Consider the following 25,313-nt stretch of genomic DNA (forward strand, 5'->3'; position numbering starts at 1 on the left):
CTGTTCCGTTCTCATCTATTCTATTTCCTTCTATTTTATTCTACTCTGTTCTATTCTGGTCTTATTCTAGTGGATTTATTTATATCAATACATTATACATTGTCTTTGTAGCAGACAAAGTTGATGGGGTTGAAAACACACCAGCTTTATTGTTGCAAGTGGGCTAGGTGGAACAAGCCCGGAGTGGATGTAAAACATGTCATGATAAGGGCTCCTCTCCAATGTGTGTGTGTGTGTGTGGGGATGGGGCTTTTTACCTGTTGCCCGTTGATAACTCTAACGAACAACAGGCGTACAGCCACACGGATCCTGGGCCTAATTACCTAGACCCAAGACAGATGTGGCTGCTTAAATCACACCACCCCCACACCACAGGCTTTTTATGACACAATGACTTTTTTGTTCAAATATGAGCTACTCCAGATGTATTTATGCTTATACACTATTTATATTTATCCCTTTTTTGCCCGGCTGTGTTGTACTTAACACAGCATACATGAGCCAACTTGCCAGTTGAATGACAGTAATGAAATAACAATGGAAAAAGTCCCATTGTTATGGCGTATTTTCAGAACAAACGGTTCAGCTAACGGTTCAGCTCTTTTTCCATGTAATCTTTTCAAACCTCAAGCCATTGATGGGATGGATCTTCGTTCTAACCCTTCAGCACACTGCATGTGCACGTGTAGACGGACGGAAATGCATCCTTATTCGTATAAACACGCACAGCTGCACTCACAAAAACCTACAGTACTTGTACTATAACGGAAGACAACGGCTGGATTATCCGTGTCTCATGATGGCATATTTTACTTTTAGCAACAGAAACATAATATGCACATCATGCTCATGGTCACCCTATGAAATATTGATGTGAGAGAAGCAGGGGCGGCCTGAGATAAAAGGGGGAGAGGGAGGAGGAAAGAAGGCAAAGCGAAACACGCTATGACAAAAATAATACCAGGAAATGGAGCCCTTTTCCCCGTGATGGTCAAGGGCAGAGTGATGACAAAGCGCTCTCACCCGGCCCTGCCTTCTCTGCATGTAACGAAACAGTCTCCGAATCTTGTTCGCCTTTGTCGCCTTTTTTTTCTGCTTGGCGTCACATTACTCAGCATGTTAATTAAGAACTGTTTAAGCACATAGAAAATGATGCCTTTTGGTGTGCTGTATTTCTAATGTTCAACCACGGTGGGCGAGAAGATCCACATGGACAAAAATGAATGGGGGTCCCGCCTGTGGTCCTGACTGTGACTGTGCATCGTAATAGGTTCTCATCAGCGCACTTATAGTTAATGTGTGTGGTCTTGTCTTTTCTCAAGAGGATCAGATACGATCAGATGTGCACTTCATGTTGAAATGGACCGACCTCTGATCTTCTTCCACTCAGAGACTCGTGGGCGTGAACCCGTGTGAGCCTGAATGCCAGACCATGTGTTTGTGTGAAGCCACGCTTGTTTGTGTTGAAGCCATCAATGTGTGGACTCCACACATTGATGGCTTCACACAAAGAAGCGTGCACACCGGCGCATTCAGCTCCTTTAAAATGGCGATCCATGAGATTGACCGGGTTGACTGTGCAAGACCCAGATTTCCATTTCTAAGATGGTCCCCTTCTCTTCTTCAAAGTGTTCTTTTCATCGATCTTTTTTCTCTTAAGGTGATCAGTGCACTCATGCTGGGAAAAGCACAGACATAATACTTACAAACACATTGAAAGCTCTTAATATCTCTATCTTCAAAGGTGTCAGCTGAAAAAAAGTATTCGCAAGATTAGAGAGGCAGATTCTGCAGGTGCTTTCAGGCGAACGCTAAATACTTTTCTTTTCAGCTCAGCCTTCAATTACTCCTTCAATTACTCCTTCAATTAGACTTCTTAGCTGTTTTTAAATAGATTTTTATTCTTTCAATGTTTAAAAAAGAAGAGTTTAAACAGGTTTAGAGGGGATAGAGCGGCCAGAGATGGAATGCAGGAAAAGAGACAGGATGTGATTTTTGGCCAACAGTGCAAGAAACCCATGGTGAATGTTTATTTCCTCCTTAAGAAGTCATTTGTGTGACAGCTGGCTCCCATCAGGGGTGTAATGTTTCACTGATAAGAATCGCAAACTGGTTTTAACGTGAAAGAAGCAACTACATCGATACACTTACCCATGGACCAATCTAAATGTACCACGAACCAGTCGATGGCCCTATTCTAAATGACCAGTCGGTTGACTGAAGCTTTGCTGCGAATTCTACTTTAGTATAAACTTAGCTGCAGCGGAAGACTCACTGATCTAATGTTACAGGTCATGTTGCTTTCACGCCGTTGAACCGACAATCGGACACTTCTCCCTCTCTCTCTCTCTCTCTCTCTCTCTCTCTCTCTCTCTGTCTGTCTCTCTCTCTCTCTCTCTCTCTCTCTCTCTCTCTCTCTCTGACTTAGTCTCTCCACACACACGCACACACATACACACACACACACACACACACACACACACACACACACACACACACACACACCGCACCACATTCCCTCTTGCAAACCTGTGAACCGCTCGCAGTAACCAATGCATCCAGGGTCATAACATTTACTATATCAGAATCACAAAATATTAGATATTATTATATTTAAATGCCATGAAGTAACAAAAAATACTTGGGATGCCCTGGTCTTTTTTGAAATGTATCTATTTGAAGGTAAGTACTTGGTTTATCTTTCCACCAGGTACATTTAAATGAACTAGGAATTTCTTATGATGAGGGTGGTGCCCTTCAGTACAGACCATAAGCATTAAAAATAAAGCTTCACAGTCTGGAAAAAAGGAGAATAAAAATAATAAAATAGAATAGGATAAAACAATTCAATAAGAATGTCACATTTATATCTATAATAATATCTATATAATATCATTTGTATGTATCAGATATTTAAGTAATTTGAGTTACTTTTATAGAACTGGCTTATTTTAATTGATAATGGAAAATAAATGTCTACATTAAACCTATGTTAAGAACTGTATCAGATTGCATTGCACCGAATCGTTCCGTATCAAAATTTATCGTCCCCTGTATCGTCCCCTGTATCGTAGCCCATGTATTTAGATACGTATCGGATCGTCTTATAAGGGTGAGACGCACACCCCTTGTACCCATGGTGGAGGATGATTGTGTATGATCTGGAAATACTTTGTCAAAGTTTTGTTTTTTTAAACTGAGACATATTTGACAACAACAGTTGCTGTTGCAGTCAACAGTGTAGGAAAGGGAGTGGTGAATGTTTACGTGTACTGTATGTGTGTCCAGCACATTCTAGGAAGTAGATGAGAAAGAAAGGTGTCACCAGCGCAGTGCCCGTTCTAAATATGCCGGGGGAATATATGTCGGGGAAATACAGTATTTCTCACCGGAAAAAACACACCCAAGGCACGCTTTTTGATAAAGTCCCTGTTTCGCTTGATTATTCAAAGTTTATTGGTATTAATTATGTCGCGTGTCCGCACCAGACAAGCCTGTTCCTCATGGGAAGCTCATGGGAAGCACACACACCAGTGCAGCTCAAACGTTAACACCAATCAACATTCAAGCTTCAAACGGCCAAAGTTCAACATATTCCAGTGAGGCGCTAACGACCCTTCATCCACTCACTTACCCACGGCTTTCACAACGATCAGAAACTGAGCCGGTGGCTTTCCAAGGTCTTTGTCAAATAATCCTGTAAAGATTTGATCGATTTTATGTGTATGCAGTCCGTCCAAGGCGAGCCACTTATAATTTCTCTGCGTAATAAAAAAAAAAGCTGAATAATACAATACATGCTTTATTTACTTGAACTTGAACTTGAACTTATGGATACGTAGATGTATTCAGTTGGAAAAAAAAACATGTGCGTTGTGTTTGTGGATAATGAATCAATGACGTCATACAAGTTCCAGTTCATCTTCCCAACTAGAGAGGCAAGGACAGCGGGTTCAAATAATGATGTGCCTGCACATAAACAGCATCACTTATTTCCGCTCAAATAAGAGAAGCAGGACGGAAATATGGTACAACTGAGAGCTAAAATAATGTTTTCGGTCAGAGGAGCAGCTTTGTGGTCGTGCTACGTCGGTAGCTATGGCGACCACCTATATTGAAGTTGAAGATTGAATCTCGGGGAATGTGCTCCTGTAACGGTGGTCATTCAGCGTAGAACCGACGGACAACGACGTGATTTTCGATTTCCTTTTCATTTTATTATCCTTAGTCCTTTAGCTTGGACCTAAGACGGTTAAGGAAGGCCTGGAAACAGAAGACCGCACACAAAATGGCTTCATAGAATGGGGTGGTGCTGGTACTTTACAGGCTCTCTCTCTCATGGCAACGCCACTCTGTCTTATTATGTCAAAATAATTGTTTACCTAAATAACACAATTATTTTTTAAACATTGCAAAACGAATATACAGCACATTTATTGTATATTCATAAACAACCGCATGGATATAAAATTCAAATACATAAGATTGCTGTTTATGTGTATTACATTTTGGAGTTTACTTGGAAACAGGAGACAACACACAAAACGTCTTCATAGAATGTTGTGGTGTTGGTACTTTACAGGCTCTGCATGTATGAAAACACAGTGAAATATATTTATCTTCCAGTGCGGTAACAAACAAACTTTTAAGCTGGTTATCATGCAAACGGTCTGATGAAAATGGTAATAAGAAATGTTCCATTAGTTCATAAAATTATTCCAAAGTCATCACAACGCATGCTTAAACAAATAATACACACACTGCATGAATGTATACCACCCAAATTATGTCTTTCTCCTCAAACAAAATACAGTACAGGGAGAACTTTTTCTATGCACAAACCGGTCCCATGGCAACGCCCTGTAAAGAGGTACGGCAATACGCAATGGACGAAACACACCGGACCTGTAGCGCACCACAAGCCTGAGGAGGCTCCATTCAAACTCATACATAATCAAACCGACATTTTTAACTCTGTTACACTCCCGCCTCCCTGCTGTTTTCCTATTCAGGCCTTTCACCAAAGCCTTCGAATGCCTGGATTGTGTTTAGCTGGTTGTTGGTGGTCACACACACACACACACACACACACACACTATATATATACAGTATATACATACACTCAGCATACACACTATATTTTAGGGGGAGTGGAGTGGTGAAGCGTTTTAAGATGCTTATGGATTGAGGTATATGAGACAGAGACATTCTGTCTTTGTAGCAGAGCGCCTGCCACGGGGCCCTCCGACACAGACACAGACACACAGACACACAGACGATGGATTAGGAAACACACTAGTTTTGTGGTAGCGAGGGGGCGAGGTGGAGCAAGCCCAGAGCAGATGTACAACACGCCGTGACAAGGGCTACTCTCCTGCGTGCGTGGGGATGGGGGTTTTACCTGTTGCTCGTTGATTACTCGAATGAGCAACAGGCGTACAGCCACCATGATCCTGGGCCCAATTACCTGGACCCTAGACAGGTGTGTCTGCTTAAACCGCACCATCCCCACACCGCAGTCTTTCTTCTCGATCTGCAGTTATCCCTCCTAACATTCCTTGGAGATCGATGGAAGTGCTGTTGACGAGGAAACTCGTCTTATTGTTCTCCCCATTGAACGCTCAAGGTGCCCAAGAAGACATACAGCATGGTACCCAGACCTGAAATAGCATTAAGCAGAAAGAGCAGAGTACAATGAGGAAATAAATGTGATATATATATATATATTAAGAAACAGTTTAGAGAGACGACGGAGAAGTCTTTTTTTTTTTTTTTTTTTTTTTTTTTTTTTTGGGGGGGAGCCATTGAAGTTTTATCAAGTCATCAAAGTGACCATTTCATTTCACTCTTTGAATTGTCTGGCAAGGGGGGGAGCAACATGCCTCACATATTCTCACTTTTAATCAAAGCGTCACCCCGAGGACGAGGGAGAGGAACTTTCTCTCTGATGCAATTTGAGACTGCGTGTGAATAAAAATGAAGCATGCACCCTCTGGTTGTTTGTCTCTCTGTTTATCTGTCTCGCCCGTAGTGATGCTCCTTCCCCCTCTTGAAGTAGTGGTGATGATGAGTTGTCTATGGACCAAAACACGGTACGATCTTTCTCCAAAGAGGGCGATTGGTGGCGGTTCTGGTGTAACAAAAAAGCCGCGCTCTCGTCATCCCATCGTCCACAGGACTCTGTCATTGCAAGCAGTTCTTGACGATTCATTAAAAGTTGTATTGCAGGTTGGGAATTTGAACTCCGCTTGCAGATTAACTCTGTCTTGGATGCGATGGCACACAAAAAGCGTGCGTTGTATGCGCAGCCAGCTAACAGCACAAGCATGTACCCTCTGAAAAACATGGGCCGTGTAGTTCCTATCCACTTAGTACCCTTTTACGGACGTTCCTTTTAAGGATCGCCGTCGTGCATGGCAGGTGGAATACTGGAAGGCTGACATGGGTATGGAGGGGGGAGGTTCTGCCGAGCCTTCTGGAGGTCAGCATGGGGCCTAATTCAATGGGAAAACAGGTGCCCACTGGATGGCCTGGGTGGAATACTCATGTTGGCACTCGTGGCTGTTGTAGCACCTTGGTAGCCAACTCCATAGCTAACCATTTGGAGCTGTTTTACGGAGATTTATGATGGCACTGGACTAGGTACCGTCCTTAGGTATAGTTCAACTGGGCTCCCGTGTGTAGCCCCGTAATTATCAGCAAACAGGATTTAACACCTGAATCCCCCTCCCCGGGGATTAATACTGTGTTGTCTTACCTTATCTCTGATCTTACCAGGTACTGTGTGTCATTGCAGGTACATTGCAGGTGTTTTGTCAGAAAGTAGCTCTCCATAAATGGTAAACAAGCTTGTCCTAGCTATTTAGTACAGCCAAGGTTGTGCTAAATAGACTGTCAAGCGCTGCAACCACTAATTTGAATCTTGAACCTTTTCCCGTACGGACAACCTTTTAGCACCGGAGTTTTTTATTTTACTTTATTTCGCTGGATTTCTTTCCCTCGATTATTGCAAATCGTTACTTTATGGAACATATTTAGGGTGCATCCTGCTCTTCGTACTGTAATGAGATGGACCCAGGCGCACATATTTCCTAAAATGGCTCGCTGCCCAGGAAGAACCCAGCAAATGAGAAACTGTATCAACTTCTATAGGTTATATCTTCTTCTTCTTCTTCTTCTTCTTCTTCTTCTTCTTCTTCTCCTTCTCTCGGCTGCTCCCGTTAGGGGTCGCCACGGCGGACCATCTGTTCTGCGCATCCTCCTCCCTTACACCAACCGCCTGCGTGTCCTCCCTCACCACATCCATGAACCTTCTCTTTGGCCTTCCTCTTTTCCTCTTGCCTGGCAGCTCCATCCTCAGCCTCCTTCTCCCAATCTAACTCTCATCTCTATATATAGTATATTAATGCTTCACTTTCATTTTACAGCACTTAAGTGTCATTTATTTTCAGTGTAATTATTTTCTCTCTTTGTTCAGAGGAATCTGCATTGGGTTTTTTTCACACCACTTAAGCAAATGAAACACCACTATCCTTAAAGCACCGGTAAATGAAATTATGTCATCTCAAGAAACGAACGGGTTCACAGGAGCGGAGTTCAGAGGAGAAAAAAAACACGGCGTTAAGCGCGCCGTCTTTTTTTGACGCTTTGCAGGTGAGGAAAACATTGATTGGAGGAGTTTTACAGTCGGGGGAATCCATCCCAATTTGCACTAGAACTGCCTTTGTCATCTCAGAGGGGGGGGGGGGGTTGCCTTTCCAACAAGCACATACATAATGGATCAGATATTTGAAAACCCTGAATGTCCCCGTTATGTTTGTGTGACTGAAAAGAAAAGAAAATTTCCATTTCCTTCACCTCAGATTTCCTTCTCTCTCTCTCTCTCTTGCTCTCTTTATAAACCATTTTGCTCAAAAGAAAAGGACAAATCTCCCTGACTCGATACCATAGATGCAACAGTAAACACACTCTTCATGTAATCTATAATTCTCTACGTCTGATAACATTCCCCCCCCCCATCCCCCCCCCCCCCCCCCGTCCGTCCTGTTCCATCCCGGTGTCGATGATCGTCTCCGGCCCTCGCCCCCGACGAGCCCAACCGCATATTTCAAAGTTGAAGCCGACTCATGAGCATGTCGCGCAGAAAAATAACAAAACGAAAAACGTTGTGAACCAGCTGAACATTTGATCATCCCTGCACAAACTGTACAACTTTATAAAAAAAAAAAAGAAAAAAAAGGGGGGGGGGGGGAAACGGCCTTAGTTTACATATGTTTATATATTTCACCAATATTTTACTTATTGTTTTACATTTATGTTTCATGTATGCACCGAACACCGAGACAAATTCCTTGTTCGTGTGAACCTACTTGGCAGTAAAGACTATTCTGATTCTGATTAAGACAACCTGTGCCCGGCCGGGCTGCCTGTCTCTCCAAGTTGAAAAGGGCAAGGAGTCCGCCGCCTCTCCGCCCGTTCGGCCCTCGCCGCGCGGGCTGTTTTTATGCCACTATAGCGGGTTCTTTGGTTCCTTTTCCGGTTGGTCAATCGGTCACGCTGACAGCCTAATAAAAGGTTTCTCTGTTAGTAAAGAGGTAATGGTAGCCCACAGGTGTCCTATCCTTCATTCTCCCCACCTTCTGCCTCTGACACACTGCGTTCCTCCATACTGTCTAATGAGCTCTTGCGTTATTGTTAGTGTGTCTGTCCAATTTAGCATTAATATTGGCTTAGCCGCTGCCAGCCCATTAAATCGGTTGCCTTGTCACGCCCGGTGGAATGGATACATTAATTGTTTTGTTTTTTTTGCGGTTGTGGGGGTGGAGGCTATTTTGAAGCCGGAAAAAGAAAGCCCTACATTACAGTACGTGGAGCAGTTATTGGAACACACATGTAGATTCGGCGGGGGGCCGGCAACGCACGACGTACCCCGAGGTCATGCTTTGATTCGAGAAAATATTCTGCACATGCAATCGCAGGCGTCTGTGTCCGTGGGATTGCGCGTGCGAACAAATGTTAATATAATCCGCTTCAATATTAAGGCATATGAATGAACATGGATTTCGGTTTGATCTACATTGACCTGATATGTTCGAGCCCGGCGAGCAGAGAAATCTGCAGCTCATGCTTCATGTGTCCTGCAGATCGCGTCTTTTCCCGTTACGCCATTTCGCACCTTAACCAAAATGGCTACCGTTAACATGGAGCGGTTGAATCAAGCTATCGCGACAGTATTAAGCGAACTAGACAGCATGTTTTCTCTGAAAGAAGAAGAAACAACTGAACTAAAACTTTTGTTGATAAGAGAGATGTGTTTGCCATACTTTCGACAGGATTTGGTAAAAGTTCAATTTAACCAACTGGTCGCCATTTTTCCGTCACTCGACGCTGTGTCCCAGTGATTGGTTGTAGGTCTGTCCAATTGCCTCCAGAGACATTTTGGTCGGCGCCCGTTGATAAAGCCTCTTGGAAATCGGAAGTGAGCGGAGAGGTTCCAAACCAATACGCATTTGCCAATTGGTCTTTGAATTCCTGAAAATTCAAACACTTGATTATTACATAATGGATGTCCATGCACATATGCAAAAGACTTCAGATGGTAACAACCCTAGATCAGCACTCCATCAATGCTTGATCCCGCTTTAAAGCAGCACTGCGGTATGTGACTTTTGGTATTTGAGATTTGTGTTCTAAAATAATTCATTTTATTGAACCTTATCGGTCACATTTAAGTAACAGTCTATATTGCAAAAGCAAATATAGACTATAACGCAAATATAATGTACACCTAGGTTACAGCGCCTCTTGCACGGACCTCGCTGACCCTGGCAGATCGGCTCGCACGCACTAGTCAGAGGGCGAAATAAACCTAATGCCACAATGAACGACGAGGTGCGGGTGAAAAGAAAAAAGGGTAATTACCGAACCAAACAACAAGGAAGTGACGGAGTGCTGTAAGGCGTTACACACTTTTTCACGCGGTTTCGTACCGGAAAAAAAAACATTTCCTATGGAGAGTCAGAAACCACACGCAAGCCACTGTTGCTAAGCAACTGGAAAATCTGCGTTATTGGAACATATCTTACAAGCAACTAAGTTATAGATATGAAATAATTGCTTAGTTATTAACATAATTAACATTGTGTGTATCCATTAATTAGTGCATTCTTTGCATACTCAATATAAAGTTGTCAGCTTTCTTTCATTCATTAAGAGCGGTAAACGTCCAGCTGACCAAACTTGCTATCACACCTCCCAGTTCTCGGACATATTTGACACGAGTGATGCGGAACCCGGACACACACACACACACACACACACACACAGTGTGTTGTGACAATCGGATCCCTCGCGTGACCCTTCAGTGTGAAGGCGGCTCGAGGATGAACTGAACCCGTGACTGAAACACCCGGTCACTCAAATTCAACACGTCGTACTCCGCTCCGCTCCGTCCATCTCTTCCCATTCCTATTCATGACCCCTTTTATTAGCTTGCCCGGTGTTTGATTGCAGAAGACTAAACTCACCTTTTAACCCGACTCTGCTCTCAGACAGCATGTTCGCCATCTGGACGACAGCACATATACACTACGTCTGCAGGTGGGTGGTGCTCGGGATGAATTACAAATTGAATAACTAAATTGGTTAACAAGCAACTTAGAGCATCTGAGATACCCGCACGGCTGTGACACAGTAGCGCTGTTTGATTTTTATCACCATTTAAAATGAATTTACTTCAAAATAGCCTGCGAGACATTATCTGAGAAACTGCTTGCATCCAGGTTTTTTGGCGCCGGTGTGTCGAGCGTCGTTTGGAGATAGCCACACACCGTGTCATGGATTATCCATTACACACACAACATTTTTTAACTCTCACTTTTCTTTCCTTTCCCTATTTCTCCCTCCCCCTCGCGTCTCAAGACACGCCGGGCTGGCGGGACTAAGGAGAGCCCGGGAGACACAACCGCTCATGTGGCTGCGGACGGGAAAATTGTAGCCATGCATCACCCTCCCTAAAATGGCGATAGAAAAATTCCATTAAAGTCTGTCGCACGTCTCCTCAGTCTGTTGAAAAAACAGCTGCAGAGAGAAGCACTATGGAGGAGAAGAGCAGTGTGGGGGTGTAAATATTAAGAGAAAGCGGGGTTGAGGGTATATGGTATAGTATATTGATAAAGGATGTCCAGGTAGGGGGCAAGCAAGATAAAAAGGGTAATGGCTGGAAAATACATCACTGTCATAACTGTAGTACCAGAGCAAGTGTAAAACCATAAACACTGGAGCCAGCGATGCTCTCTGGGGAACTTGAGGCCTCAGGGATGTTTACTGTACTGATTTAATCACCTGATTTAATATCCATCAGCTCTGTAGAGCTGTGTGATTTCACCATTTACTTTGACTCGTACCACCTACCTAAACATTGTTGCAGACCAAGTGCACCCCTTCATGGCCACGGTATTCCCTGATGGCAGTGGCCTCTTTCAGCAGGATAATGCGCCCTGCCACACTGCAAAAATTGTTGAGGAATCGTTTTTGGAACATGACAAAGAGTTTAAGGTGTTTACTTGGCCTCCAAATTCCCCAAATATCAATCCGATTGTGCATCTGTGGGATGTGCAGCAAGCCCAATCCACGGAGGCCCCACTTCAGGGCCCTACAGGACTTAAAGGATCTGCTGCTAACGTCTTGGTGCCAGATACCACAGGACACCTTCAGAGGTCTTGTGGAGTTCATGCCTCGACGGGTCAGAGCCGCTTTGGCGGCACGAGGCGGACCCGCAGAATATTAGGCGGGTGGTTTTAATGTTGTTGTTGATGGGTGTATGGCCCAGTCCGAATATATAGATTTGTAAATTAGGACCGTTTTCAATGAACTTATCAAGTTCAACGTCATGGAAATGAACCTGGAGGGAGACTGGGGAAGGGGGAGAGCGATTCGATCAAGCAGGAATATGGTGCTTTCAGAGGAACAGAATCCGAGACCCAGTTGTCGGAGAAGGTAAGACAAGCTTTATTCAATCAAGCAGTCCCGCTGAGATTAGGATCTCCTTTTGCGAGGGACCGGATAAGAAAATTATGGATTTAAAATCCCAAACAACGAGTATATTTCCAAACATTGACAGGTGTGATTGCATTAACCCGGGTGATCCTCCTGTTTCCCTCGTAAATCGTAAATGGGGGACCGGGGCAGAGGTGCTGTTGTCGTTTCACCGCGGCTCGCGGCTCCAAAGCCGAAGGAGATAAGATTTCCTTCTCACCGGCGCCGAGGAGCGACGGTAGGTGGCCATCACTCGCTGACGCCTTGACTGTCACCAACAAAGCCTGGGAGAAGAAAGGAGGGAGACAGGAGAAGCTGGAAAAAGAGGAGAGGCCGCGGAGATAAGACAAGGTGGACGGCAACAGAAACGAAAGGGGGAACAGGGCAACGAAGGGATTGAAATGGAAAGAAAAACAACAAGAAAAGACGAGGCAGCATGACAAACCGGGGAGAAGATATCAAAGTCAGAGTTGACAGAGAGAGAGAGAGAGAGACACGGGGGAGAGAGGATGGAAGGTCAACGACTGTGGACTGCTGTTGACAAGAAATACCTTCTGAAGGGTGTGGGTTGCTGAGCAGCGTGTTGAGTCACATTTTGGGCAGAATGTGGAGCCCAGCGGAGAACAATAAAAAACCCTGAACCACAGGTTGAGAAGGACACCAGATGCAGAGGATCATTTAAAAATGTTGCATAAGAACCAAAACCTCATTGCGTGTCCCCTATACAGTGTGTTTCCGATTTCTTGTATAATAGGGGTTCAGTATTTTGCATGATAAATATAGATTTTTATTTTTGTATTATTTTAAGAGCCATTGGTGAGGAATTGATCTGTACAGATCCGTCCAAGTTTAAAAACTCCTGTACATAATTATGTTTTGCCTTGTATGAAATTATGCAACCAAAAACAATTGGTCGGAAAAAAAGGAAATTAGTGGGTTATAATGAATTTATTATTCAGTTATTTTTTTTATATCTGTTACTCCAAGCTCATGCGTAAGTGTAAACCCCGCCTCAATATTCCTCGTCCTTCGAAAATCCTGACCCAAATGTTTTACAAAAGCAAAAAATGAAAATTGGCCAGGCAGAATGTGGACAAACGGAAACAATTTGCTTGAATCGTATTCATAACTGTGGCTGCTCAATATGACTGCGCTTCTCAATGCCAAGCTCCCAGTCACCAATCAAGCGCCTTTGCTTGTTTGTCCCTGGGTTTGGTGTCTTTGATCAATGTGTGTGTGTGTGTGTGTGTGTGTGTGTGTGTGTGTGTGTGTGTGTGTGTGTGCGTGTGTGTGTCCGTGTGTGCGTGCTATTCAAGATTTTTCATTTTTCTCATCTTAGTGAATGGAACAGTATGTCCTTGGCTGTTTGTGTGTTTATTTTTGTCCCCACTCCTGTCTGGCCCGCATTTTCAGCAAGAAAAATTGAAACTGTTTCTCTCTAAAGCATCCTGTTTGGACCTCAATGGCCTTTATCAGGACAGACAGACAGACACAGACAGACAGACAGACAGACAGACAGACAGACAGCCAAAGCAGAGACTTCAGCAGGGAAATTGAATTTCAAGCAGGCAGACAGAACGACAAATGAGCGTGCCAGCCGGGCAAAAGACAGAGAGGCAATTAATGACTGTGCAGAGAGCAGAGACATGGAGAGGGGAAAGCCGGCAGGGAGGGGAGAAATGACAATGACACAGACGCAGAGTCAAACAGACAGACGGGTTGAGAGCGGAGACGGACAGACGGACTGTGCAAAAGGATCAGTCACGTTGTTTACAGGTGGAACGATGAGAGGCATTCAAAGCATTGTGAACGATAACAGAGCGGAAAGACACTGAAAGACATCCGTTGGAACGTTGTATATTATACCAAGTTTAACATTTGACATTTGGGTTATTATTATTTTTATTGAGAAAAATGACATCAGTATGACTTCAGCGCTGGGATGAATGATAACAGCAGATGTCAGATGCAGGGAAAAAAAAAATAAAAAATCTAAAATTACTTTGCTTAATTGGTCAGGAAGAAAGGAGACCAACAGTTAAAAAATACAGGCAGGTTCTCCGTCAGAGGCCGCCCTTCAGCATTTTATTTCGCATTTCTGGACGGACATCGACCCTAATCACAACCCACTGTTCTACCGACTATCGGCTTTCGGCAACGGCAGAAAATCACTATGGAGACGTAGCGGCAATGAGCACGCTTTGAAAAATCCCTTTTTGAAATTACATCATTGCTGCCAAGAGACAGAGAGATGAAGTGTTGGGTGACCAAGCATAAGTTGCGCCTGAGAGAGACAGAGGGAGAGGGAGAGGGAGAGGGAGAAGGAGAGAGAGAGAGAGAAAGAGAGAGAGAGAGAGAGGGAGAGGTGGAGTGAGGGATGGAGATAGAGAGATCGTTAGACAAAAGAAATCAGATGATCAAGGACCAGATGGAAGGCCTTAAGGGGACTCCAACCAGAAATACAAATGCAAACCTGTGTGTGTGTGTGTGTTTGTGTGTGCGTGCGTGTGTGCGTGCCTGTGAGTATGTAAGTGTGTCGGTGCTCTACATCAGTGCATTTTTGTTTGTGCCATTTTTATATTGTCATAACTTAGAAGGTGCATTCTTCAGAAACAAGGCGCGGGCAGGGCAAAGAACAAAATACTCCCACACACCACAAATGTGAAAAATGTAAGGTGCTCACAGGAACACTTTGTAACAATCTGGAACCCTGGAACAGCCCTCTTCAGATTCAGCTGCTCCCTTTTTTCCGTTATTATCCAACTTCCTGTTTTATTTAACTGTTTTTTTTTTTTTTTGTTTTTTTGAGATGAGATTTGAACCAGAGTCTGTGGCTCTATGAGGCAACCGTCAGCACACCTTAAGTTGTGTGATGTTTCGATTCAGTGATGTGATTCGCTTTAATTTGATTTGATTTAACTTGATTTGAGTCCGTTTGGATACGGTTCATCCGCTCTTCGTTTATTTTGACCGGAAGGGTAAGTGCGACTATTTGTATCCGCCGGCTGTCACTGCGAGCCCAGGGCTTTTTTTAGCCGCTCTCCCAGTGCCTCACACACGAGACCTGTCTCCTCGCCTGTAGGCTTGCGTCGGGGGAAAAGACCCCTCGCCGAGCTGCCCGCTTGAGCCTCTTGATACAAAGTCTTCCCGGCGTTACTCGGCAGTTAGTCTATCGACGTTCCGCTCCTGGATTATTAGGGAACACCCATCGTGTGGCTGGGCTCTGTAGATGGAGCGCTATGTCAGGATGCCTGGTGGCGCTGGTCTCGCTTCGGCGGAGGAGCAGGAGGAGAATCTGACAATTGCGCGGGGTGGTTTCGCGGCCATGACATGTTTATCAAGTTGTCCCTAAAGATCTGGGTTCCCACCTATTAGCAGCCGACCCCACAGCTAGTGAAGCTGTTCTTCTAATTCTAATACTGGTTTTTAATCTCCTCTGCCAACCGCCATTGTAATTAGCTCAGTATCTTGATGGCGCCAGTCAGATGAATAATATTTATCCTCCGCATTCTGTTGCCTCATTCTAAAATGGTAATCGCCTGCGTGGATAAAAATCTGCGTAGATTATGCATGGGCTGTTTATCAATGTCAAGTAAATCAGGGGCGGACTCGCAAAGTTGTTTTTGGAAAGCGCATCCTTGGGATCGGTTCTTTGGGAGGAATGATCATGGCCAAGCCCCGGCATTCTAGGACTGGATGCTACGACAGTTTGCTCAATCCAGTTCAGCAAGTTCACCGAGTTCACCAAGCCAAAAAGGAACATTCGGATGGGGCGAAGACACGTCGGGACATCTCCATTCTTGATGCTGATTTGGGATTGGAACAGCGCTTGCACCGTAAAACACGAGGGCCAGTCAATCTAGAAACTACCGATTTGAATTCACGTACAGCGTCTGTGGCTCCCGAGAATGCAAGTGCAGACGAGTACACAGCTGATAAATGGCCAGAACGAAGCCTCCTTCCATGTGCGCAGAACCACCGAGACCAGTACACTCACGTACACACGCACGCACGCACACATACACACACACATACACGCACACACACACACACACACACACACACACACACACAAACTGGAGCAATGGTTTAAAAGCACTTTGGCGTCCGGTGGGAGGAAGGCCTCGCACATACAGTACTTTACGGCTACACCCAACATATCCAAGATGTCAACCTCACGATTGAGGGTTAAAAAGTTTGCGGAATGGGGAATGTGTTGTTTGCGTCCTGTGAGCCATTCCTGAGTAACGAAAAACACACAATTGCAAACCACCGCGTTTGTGAATATCGAGAGAGGTTTCACCTCGTCACCGAGCCAAGTTCACGCGTGTGTCGGCCATAGACCCTCGAGCCAAAAAAAATAAAAAATAAATGGATGTAGCGTCTGTTCCATCACCCGCCGGTGTCTGGAGAGACAATTTTGAAGCCTCGGGTTTGGGTCTTCACTAACGCTGTAGCCAGAGCTTTACAGAGCTTTTACGTTTGGGGGAATGGGGAAGAGTGTCCACTCCCCCCACCGCCAGACAGGGGGAGGCAAGAAACACTCCAACGAGGCTTGAACGCGAAGAAGAGACCTGTCAATCAAGACGACCGCAGAATACAACATGCCCCTCGATAAGCCTTAATATCCTCTTGGTGGAAGAGTAGTTTGAAAAATCGCGACTACACCAAACTTAGAGACCCTGCATTTTGTGGAAAAAAATCAATTGACTCGAAATGTTTTTTTTGCGAGGACTTTCTCTTTCCATTTATATCCATTCAGCCAGAGGCCTTCTGAAGCCGGGATCTACTGTAGTGGCCGTTTGCCGAACTGCAGTTTGAAGTACTCCTGCGTTGGCTTCAACACTCGGCCGTAATGGTTGTCGCTTGGTTTCAACAAGTACAGTAATTGATAAATGGCTCCATTGCCGGTCTACAGGGCCACTTTTGTGGCTCTTCGGCGCAGCACCGCTGGAAATAAGCTCCATTACAGCTGGGCTGTTAGCGCCCCGTCTCCCCGTCTCCTGCATTTTTCTCTTTGTCGCCCTTGCTCTCCCCTCTCATCTCTTTCTTCTCATTGTCTTCCTGTCCTTCCCTCACACACCTTTATTGCGCAAAAATATGTTCCGGTGACAGTACATTGGTCCATGGAAATTGGTCCCTGTTGCTACTTCCCTCCACTTATTACGAAGCCTGCTTCTCCCTGAACATCAAATTTCATCCTCTTCATTGTTGATTAAGGATACATGTAGGAACTAATGTGTGTGTGTGTGTGTGTGCGTGCGTGCGTGCGTGTGTGCGTGCACGTGCAAATATAGAAATACACAAATGAACCATCGCCTCCACAATCAAAGACCACGGTACTCACATGCACACACATTAAAGAACACTGTTAAAACACACTACTGGGTCCGGTGGCGCCTCATAGTGAGCACACAGCTGCATTCGAGACCCCCTTGTATCCACTCAACTATATACTGTAAGTTGTCAACAGTACATTTTCTCCACCTTAGACAAGCGCTTCGAAATGTTTGAAAGGTTGTGCACAGGTTGTACCTTTGTTTGCACTGTTGTGTTATTATGTCCCCGTGAGCACGTCTTCATGTTTTATAGATTACAAACCATTGCAAGCTGCCAATTTATTCAATGGATCTTGGCGTGTCACCGAGTCCCTTCGCTCTGTTTTTGAGATTCGTACGATGCTCCAGATTATTAAAAAAAAAAAACAAAAAAAAAAACGAAATGTAAAATTAAAATGTAAACTGAAAAAAATAAATAAATAAAAACCTCAAACACCATGAAATATGCATGTGTCAAGTATGAAATAGGGTGTCAGGGGTCTGGTGTGCTTCAGTCAAACCGGAGACAGGGAGAGTCACTCACGGCTCGGATGCTCGTGGCCACGGGGCCGTGTGGAGCTCTGTTCTGCTCTGAAAAACCACAGAGAGCCGACGGTGAATATGTCTGAGACATTTTGCCTCAATCATTCGGTCTGTTATGTCACTCCCGCGGGCTTGTAGGTGTGTGTGTGTGTGTGTCCGGGTGGTGTTTATGAAGGTGTGTGCCTCTGTGTGTGTATGTGCCCGTTCCACAGACGGGTGTGATTGATGTGATAATGGCTGACCTGATTAATTACACTCTAGAGGCGTGTATAATACGTATGCTCACTGACAGATTTGAAACGGTCACACCACGTTGCAAATCTGAAACCCATTGCTCCCCCACCGCACCCAATGTGCCATGTCTAGTGCAGTCCGTACCGTCAAACCAAATGATCTCTTTGTCAGATATCACGTGCGTATTCACTCCGGCGAAAAGCGAGAGCCACCTACCTCTGCCGTATAAATTCAGTGTCTCCGTAGCCTTGGCAAGGTGCTTGTTTCCTCCCTTTCTCCACCCGCTCCCTTTACTTTCACACCCCCAGGCAGCAGCACACGCTCTCCTCTGCTATGATAAATAAGCCACAATTAAGGCCCAGCAACGTGAACTACAATGTGTCATTCGTGCTCCTATCACCTTAAAAAAAAATTCAATAAGGATTCCGCCGCGTGGCTGGGGAGAGGGGGTAGGCGGAGGGCGATGGAGGAGACAAATGGACCCCAAACATTCCAGGTCATGTTCGTCTGCTATCTGGAAGAGAGCTCCCAGATGATTATTGCACTGGGTGCTGGTGTAGCATCGGTGTTATATTCATCAAAACAGGCGGGCGGGGAGCTCAGCATGATGGGGTTATTTCTCGGCTAACTAATGACTATTATTCTTTATGGCAGGATGTTCGCCAATTGCCTGCGTTCACGCAGTAAACAACCCCCGGATCATTCCCCTTCGAGGGGGGATTTTCTTTGTGATTTTTCACCGTCAACTACTTATGAACTGAAAGATTATTGAATGTGAATGGGGATCGGCTGCTCGGGTTATTGTGTTTGAGCGCAGATAGATCACAGTTTTTAACTTGAGATTTATTTCAAATATCGGCCTTTCTCTTTCTTTCCTTCGTCTTGGGCTTTCTGTCTGTCTGTCTTTTGTTCTTTCTTTCTCTTCTTGGCTTTTTTTTTTTTTTCCTTTTCTCTTCTTTCCTCTCTTGCTTTTGTGTTTCCCCTACCGTAAGACTGGGATGAATGTCGTCCCGTGTCGATAATGGATAAAGTGCAAAATAGATGAATGGCGGCTACCTGCCCTCTCCTGCTTTGCCTTTGAAATGCTCATTAACGTTTCTTGGTGCAAAGCAGCCCGGGTCACCTTGGAGAGAATTGCTCTCCTGTAACGTTTGATTAAGGAGCCACTATGTCTTGTGCCATTTTGAATACCATAAAACTCTGAATCAGCCAAGTCCGAGCTGACGTTTCCGGGAAGAAGAGCTGCCTTGAATTAATGTTGTTGTAAATACTGAGGATGAGGGGGAGGGAGGGAGAAAGAGAGAGAGAAAGAGAAAGAGAGAGAGAGAGAGAGAGACAGAGAGAGAGACAGAGAGAGAGGGAAAAATAAACGTGTGCTCAAGTTTTATGAGAGAAACTTCACGAGGGCCATATCAGCTGTGTACACACTAGGGCCGCCCCCAAAATAGTCCACCAAACGTTAGTCGACGAGAAGAGTCGTAGTCGACCAAGTTTTCGATTTGTCGGTTTCTCGCAAGAAGAAACAAACTCTATTCGGGAGCTGAGCCTTGTCAAAATGAACCATAAAACTTATATGGCTGGACCTGTGTATGAAACGCGAGGGTGCTTTTAAGTTGTTGGTCGTTCCAACACATTCAGAAGAATAATTACAGCTTTTGATGAGCGGCTTTTGCCGGTAATTAACATGCGGTTCGCTTCATGCACGCGCTGCGCAGCGCTTGTAAATGAAATTCATATTTTAAAGGCTGGTTATAAGTTATTGTGCTGCTGTTGCTGATGATGGAATCAACTAATTAAAAATGATCAGTCCAGTGCTGGTTGTTCCGACACATTCAGAGTACGGATGTTTCTAACGACTAGTTTCCCCAAAGTTTAAACTTAGACTAGTCGACTTGTCTTTAAGTCCGAAAAATTATTGTAAGAGCCATTTGAAACCGTTAATCACATTCTTAAATAACCAAATCGTATTTTAAATTTCCCCCGACCAACAGGGTGGAGGGGGCTGCTGGTGCGCCCGAGCCCCGGAGGCGTGGGGACGGGGAAGGCACGTAAGCGAGTAAGCAAGTCCCCGGCTCAGGGAAGTGGCGAGGTCGGGGCAATGTAAAGCCGGCGGCCGCCCCGGGAGCGAGGGGACGCCGACACCCCTGGAAAACCATCTTGAGTATACGACATTTCAGTGCAAACGATGTTATCTCATTTTGAATGTGTACATTCATATAATAATAATAGAGCCTAACAAGTTCAACTGGTGTAATGTTTTACCGTTTTTAAAGTTTTTTAAAGGCTGGTTATTAGGTTTTGTATTCATCGAAGGCCTTGGCTTTGGTGGGAGAAGTGGGACGGGGACACAATACAATGGGGGATCCGGGAGTCCTCCTCCATAAATATATTGGTGATTTTAATCCTATATCCTGCTGTGGGAGTCTCTGCCCACAGGTAAGGGTTTAGGGAGGGAGACGGAGTCCTTTTTTCTGTGCTGCGCCAACCTGGCGAGAGTTTTTACTATAGAGTCCAACAGAACGGCCTGCTGGCCACAATTATAAATAACAATTGATAATGCTGATAATGATGATGGTTTCGTGCACAAGAGGAATGGCGTTCTGCTCTGGCTCCTGGTGGGCTGACAAGCCCGTGCGCCGATCCCCTCTGCAAGACAGAGAAACATTAAGAAATCTCCCTGCCGCGAGTCGGACCAATCAGCACTGCACGGGCGCTGATTAGCCCGATTCGAGGCAGGTTGGCACCCGCTGGAAAAGGAACCGTGCTGTCATCAGTGTCTCTCGGTGTCCGCCACATACCCCCACCGCCCGAACTTGGGCCGGGGAGACGTCCAGGTGACCGGCACTTCTCTGACCACTGGACCGGATCTGGAGCACAGACAAGGGACTGGTTAGCTCCGAAAAGTCGAGGACAAACCTCCTATAGCAGCCGGCCAGCCCGAAGAACTGCTTCACCTCTTTCTTGGTCTTGGGTCTCAGCGTGTTTGCGACCGCAGCATTTTATCAAGCTGGGGTCGGACCAGTCCTTCACCCAAGTGGTACCCCAGATACCGTACCTCCCTCTGTCCCACGGCACACTTCTTTGGGTTGGTGGTGAGCCTAGCCCGCCTCAGCGACTAAAGCACAGCACCCACATGCTGCCTATGTGGGTCCCCTCCAAGGTGTCGCTGTGGTTGTTCTGCCTACCACACGCCACCCAAGTGCCGTTTCCAGGGCCCTCCGGCACAGAGACACAGACAACGATGGGTTGTAGACATCAGTTTATTGAAGGGAGGAGGCTCGGTGGAATTTCCCGGGATTTGACGGGGCTCCTCTCCTGAGTGAGTGTGAAGATGGGGGTTTAAACCTGTCGCTTGTTAGCCCAACCAATGGGCAACAGGTATGCAGCCACCCTGACCCAATCACCTAGATCCAGGTCAGGTGTGGCTGTTCAAACCATCCCATCTCCACACCACATACTCCCAACACTCCCAGAATTCCTACCCACCCCCCACCAGTAAAAATGAACAAGTCCCCCCCCGCCATCATTTCCGCCCCTGTATTTATCTGTCATGTAGCACGGTGTTAACAATGTTAGGTATAACGTTCATTCTCAGTCCTGGAGCTCAAACCATTTTCTGATGCCCCAAGCATACAGTACAGTATTTAACATATACAACCCTAATACACACACATCCCTCACAATTGTGAACATCATCTGATGGAGAGTGCTTATTGGAGTGTTAAAGTGTGTGTGTACACTGAAGAACTTGAACTAGGGGCCATCATTTTTAATCAGGAGAATTGTGAATTAGATGAGCTAATTCCAGTGTGTGTGTGCGTGTGTGTCTCCCAGTGGTACTGTGGATTCATTAGGTGAGGCCTCTGGTAGATATTTTTCCTTCCAAAGTAATGAACAAGTCCGACTCCATGGAGAACTTGGGAGGCGAGGGGAGGGGAGGATGGAAGAGGAGACGAGAGCGGTGGGGAGGAGGAGTGGAGAAGTTTAGAGTGGAGTGAAGAGAAGAGGGAGAGAAATGAGGGAAGGTCGGGAAGCTGACGGGGGAGGAGAGGGAGAGAGAGCGAGAGAAGAGAGAGAGAGATAGAGAGAGAGAGAGAGAGTGAGAGGGAGAGGGAGTTCTTGAATGAATGCAGGGGAAAGGAAGCAGAGCAGATAAGGACCGAGGTTTTTTTTTTTTTTTTTGCTGAGGCCCTCGCTGCTTCCACTCATTTCACCACGTGCAAGCGGTATATAAATATTTTTAGGTGTGTGTGTAATAGCCTTTTGATAGATAGACAGACAGACAGACAGACAGACAGACAGACAGACAGATAGATAGATAGATAGATAGATAGATAGATAGATAGATGGATACTTTATTCATCCCAGAAAAATCCCAGGGAAAATGCAGTGTCAGCAACAGCTTACATCAAAATGGCAATAACAATAATAAAGCAATGGAATAAAAAATAAAAGAATGGAAAATGTGGAAAAATACAGTAAAACAGTTGACTGAACACAATAAAATGTGACGATATTAAAAACAACAAAATATGTAACCTAAAAATATGTTTTATAAAATATAAATACATATATCTATGTATATATGTATATACTTTATATATTATACTACATACACACACTACAGATTTGAACTTCTCCCTCTCTCTTATTCTATCTATCATTACATTTGCATCCCCAAATTAGTTGGGAATAAAATGAAGAACTAAAATAAGATCCTCCAATCAGGTTTGCATCACATTGAGGTTCAACTGGTGAATTGGCCGCTTCGGGGTGAAATGCACGTGGGTGTGAATCTCTGAGATAAACACAGCAGCGATACATTAATAGATAGAGATGTACAAACTTTACTTGAGAATGAAGTGAATTCAAGAGCAGTTATGTAGCATAAATCACGAGGAACGATCGTGATGCTTCATTGTCAAAACTTATGATCCAAAACTGAAAATGAGTATAATATTTACTTTTTTTTTATTAAATGCATTTTGCTTGTTTGATTTTTTCTTTCAATTCACTTTTGTATATTTTCTTTTATTAGCTTTTTCTTTTTCTTTAATATTTTCATTATTTTACTTAAATGCCTTTTGCATTTGCATTGCTTTTATTGTGGCTATTTGATGGCCTTTTGTAAAAAAGAACTTTGAGTTGCATCTTGTATATGAAAGGGGCTATGCAAATATAGGTTGTTATTATTACAAAAACATAATCTAGTACGTAAACCTGCTGCATTTCTCAGAAATGAACACGTCTACTCACCCCCCCACCGCATACACACATACACACATACACACATACACACACACACTCACACACACAAACACACACACACACACAGACACACATATACACTTGATGCATTACCGTCCGAGTTGCCTGCCCATCTGTTCTCAGTGTGTCCTCCTTGCTTCTCAGCTTGTATGTTGAGGCTCCATGTTCCCCCTGCGGACAGTCATTTAAAGACATGAGACTGAGCGTCTCTGGCTCAACCTCGGCTGGATCTTCAGATGGTGGCTGCATCGCAGCAAGTAAATTGACCTCGTTGGCCCCTGTCTGTGTGGGCGTAGTTCCCAGAATGTGAGGTTTCTAGGCAGCGTTCACTGGGGCCCTCATTATGTTGGAAGAGGAGGAAGGCAGGCAGGTTTTTTGGGAAGAGCTTTTCCCCTCTGGCTACTTTCACAGCGTTTTCTTGGCACTTGCGTTTAGGTTACTCTGTAGTAGTTTTCTCTCCTGTTACTCAGATGGCACTGTTCTCTTACAATGGATGAAAGTGCCATTTTGAATGCAAATATAGTGTTTTAATTTGATTAAGGTTTATTTTATCTTTCATATACCCAATATCTATTGTTTTGACAGTCGAGTCCACCCTATGGCTCTGTGTAAATTATCTTTGGGTTAAACACGGATGAAAACACAAGTACAACTAATTTGGTTTGTGCTGTAGCTGATGGTCAGGCTGACTGAGGCAAGAGCCTCAGTCAGCCTGACTGTACTTACGGCCTGACTGTACTTACTGCAGCCGCCACTTCCACCTTTTGTGAAGAAGTCCTCCGTTCTGGAGGTGAAGCCTACGTCATTGAGGGAAGGCTTTGATTTAAAGCTCCATGCAGGGCCACGACTAAGTTCTATACATTACAGGCTGACTGTGAAAGCCCGGGATCTGTACCCCATAACCCCATAACACGGTTGAAGATCCTCTTTACCCCTCTTAGGATCAAAACGCTGCCACTTTGAATGAAGGCATTACCAACGGTGGAAGCTGCCATTCATTCTTCCATTGTAAAGTGATTTCATGGTTTTGCTTTCACATTCTCAGATATTTGTTTGCACCACTGTCATCAGTGACATCTAACGAGTGGACTGCCTCATTAAACAGGACGTCAACAAAACAGATAAATTGGCAGTTTTGTAAAATGACAAACACAAATTGCCCAATCTGGTGTGGATTCTGGCAACAAAATAAAATGGTTTTTTGAGATAATAATTTTGTGTCAATTGTATACGATTTATTCAGCCGTTTTTCCAGAACAGGACGACCAGAGATTGTCTTTCTACAATGTAGAAACCGACTCCTCATTTCTGGGCACTGAGCAGTATTATGAAGTAAATTCTACTAGCATAGCCATCAAGAAACATGTGCTTCAAATCTGCACACAAGCAGACATTCCCACTTGCAAACCAGATCCCCGATCATTGCAAACATCTCCTTCGCTGTGATGTATCATTTCCCTGGGCAAAGTGGAAGGAGTGCTCTGCCCACTTACTACTGAAGCTAACTCCATCGAGTGCTTTTTATTTTTTTGGGTTTGGCTCCCATTTAGTCCTGAATGTCACACGTTGATGTATCTTCTCTCCCGTCCTTATAGAATCCTTAGTCTTGGTCCAATGTGACATACGCCGTGACCTCCTGTGTGTGGGTCATGGAGACACATACAGCACCCCGCTGAGACCCTGATTCCTCATGAGTGTGATTCATCATGAAATTGCTGTCTGGCCAACAGCAGACCAATAAGACCCTGGGAGGGTTCATGTTAGGCCAACAAGCACCAGTGTCTCCACATATTGGCAGTTTTGCGACTAAGAGGCTAACCAGATGAGAAGGAATGTATCACACCTGCCCAGCCTGCTCCCCTGTGACCCATGTGCTCTGTGTCCTGGTTCCACAACATGATGATCATCTGCAAT

At 44.8% G+C, this 25,313-nt stretch overlaps 1 protein-coding gene across 1 annotated transcript in view; it reads left to right on the forward strand.

Moving 5' to 3' along the window:
* The window catches only part of asic1b (acid-sensing (proton-gated) ion channel 1b), a gene marked incomplete at both ends in the record, with an annotated part of 171,324 nt that overhangs the window by 51,845 nt on the left and 94,166 nt on the right, over positions 1-25,313 (forward strand). The gene's annotated exons all lie outside the window — the stretch shown is intronic.

Source organism: Zeus faber (genome assembly GCF_960531495.2).
Source record: "Zeus faber genome assembly, chromosome: 5".
Taxonomy (NCBI): domain Eukaryota; kingdom Metazoa; phylum Chordata; class Actinopteri; order Zeiformes; family Zeidae; genus Zeus; species Zeus faber.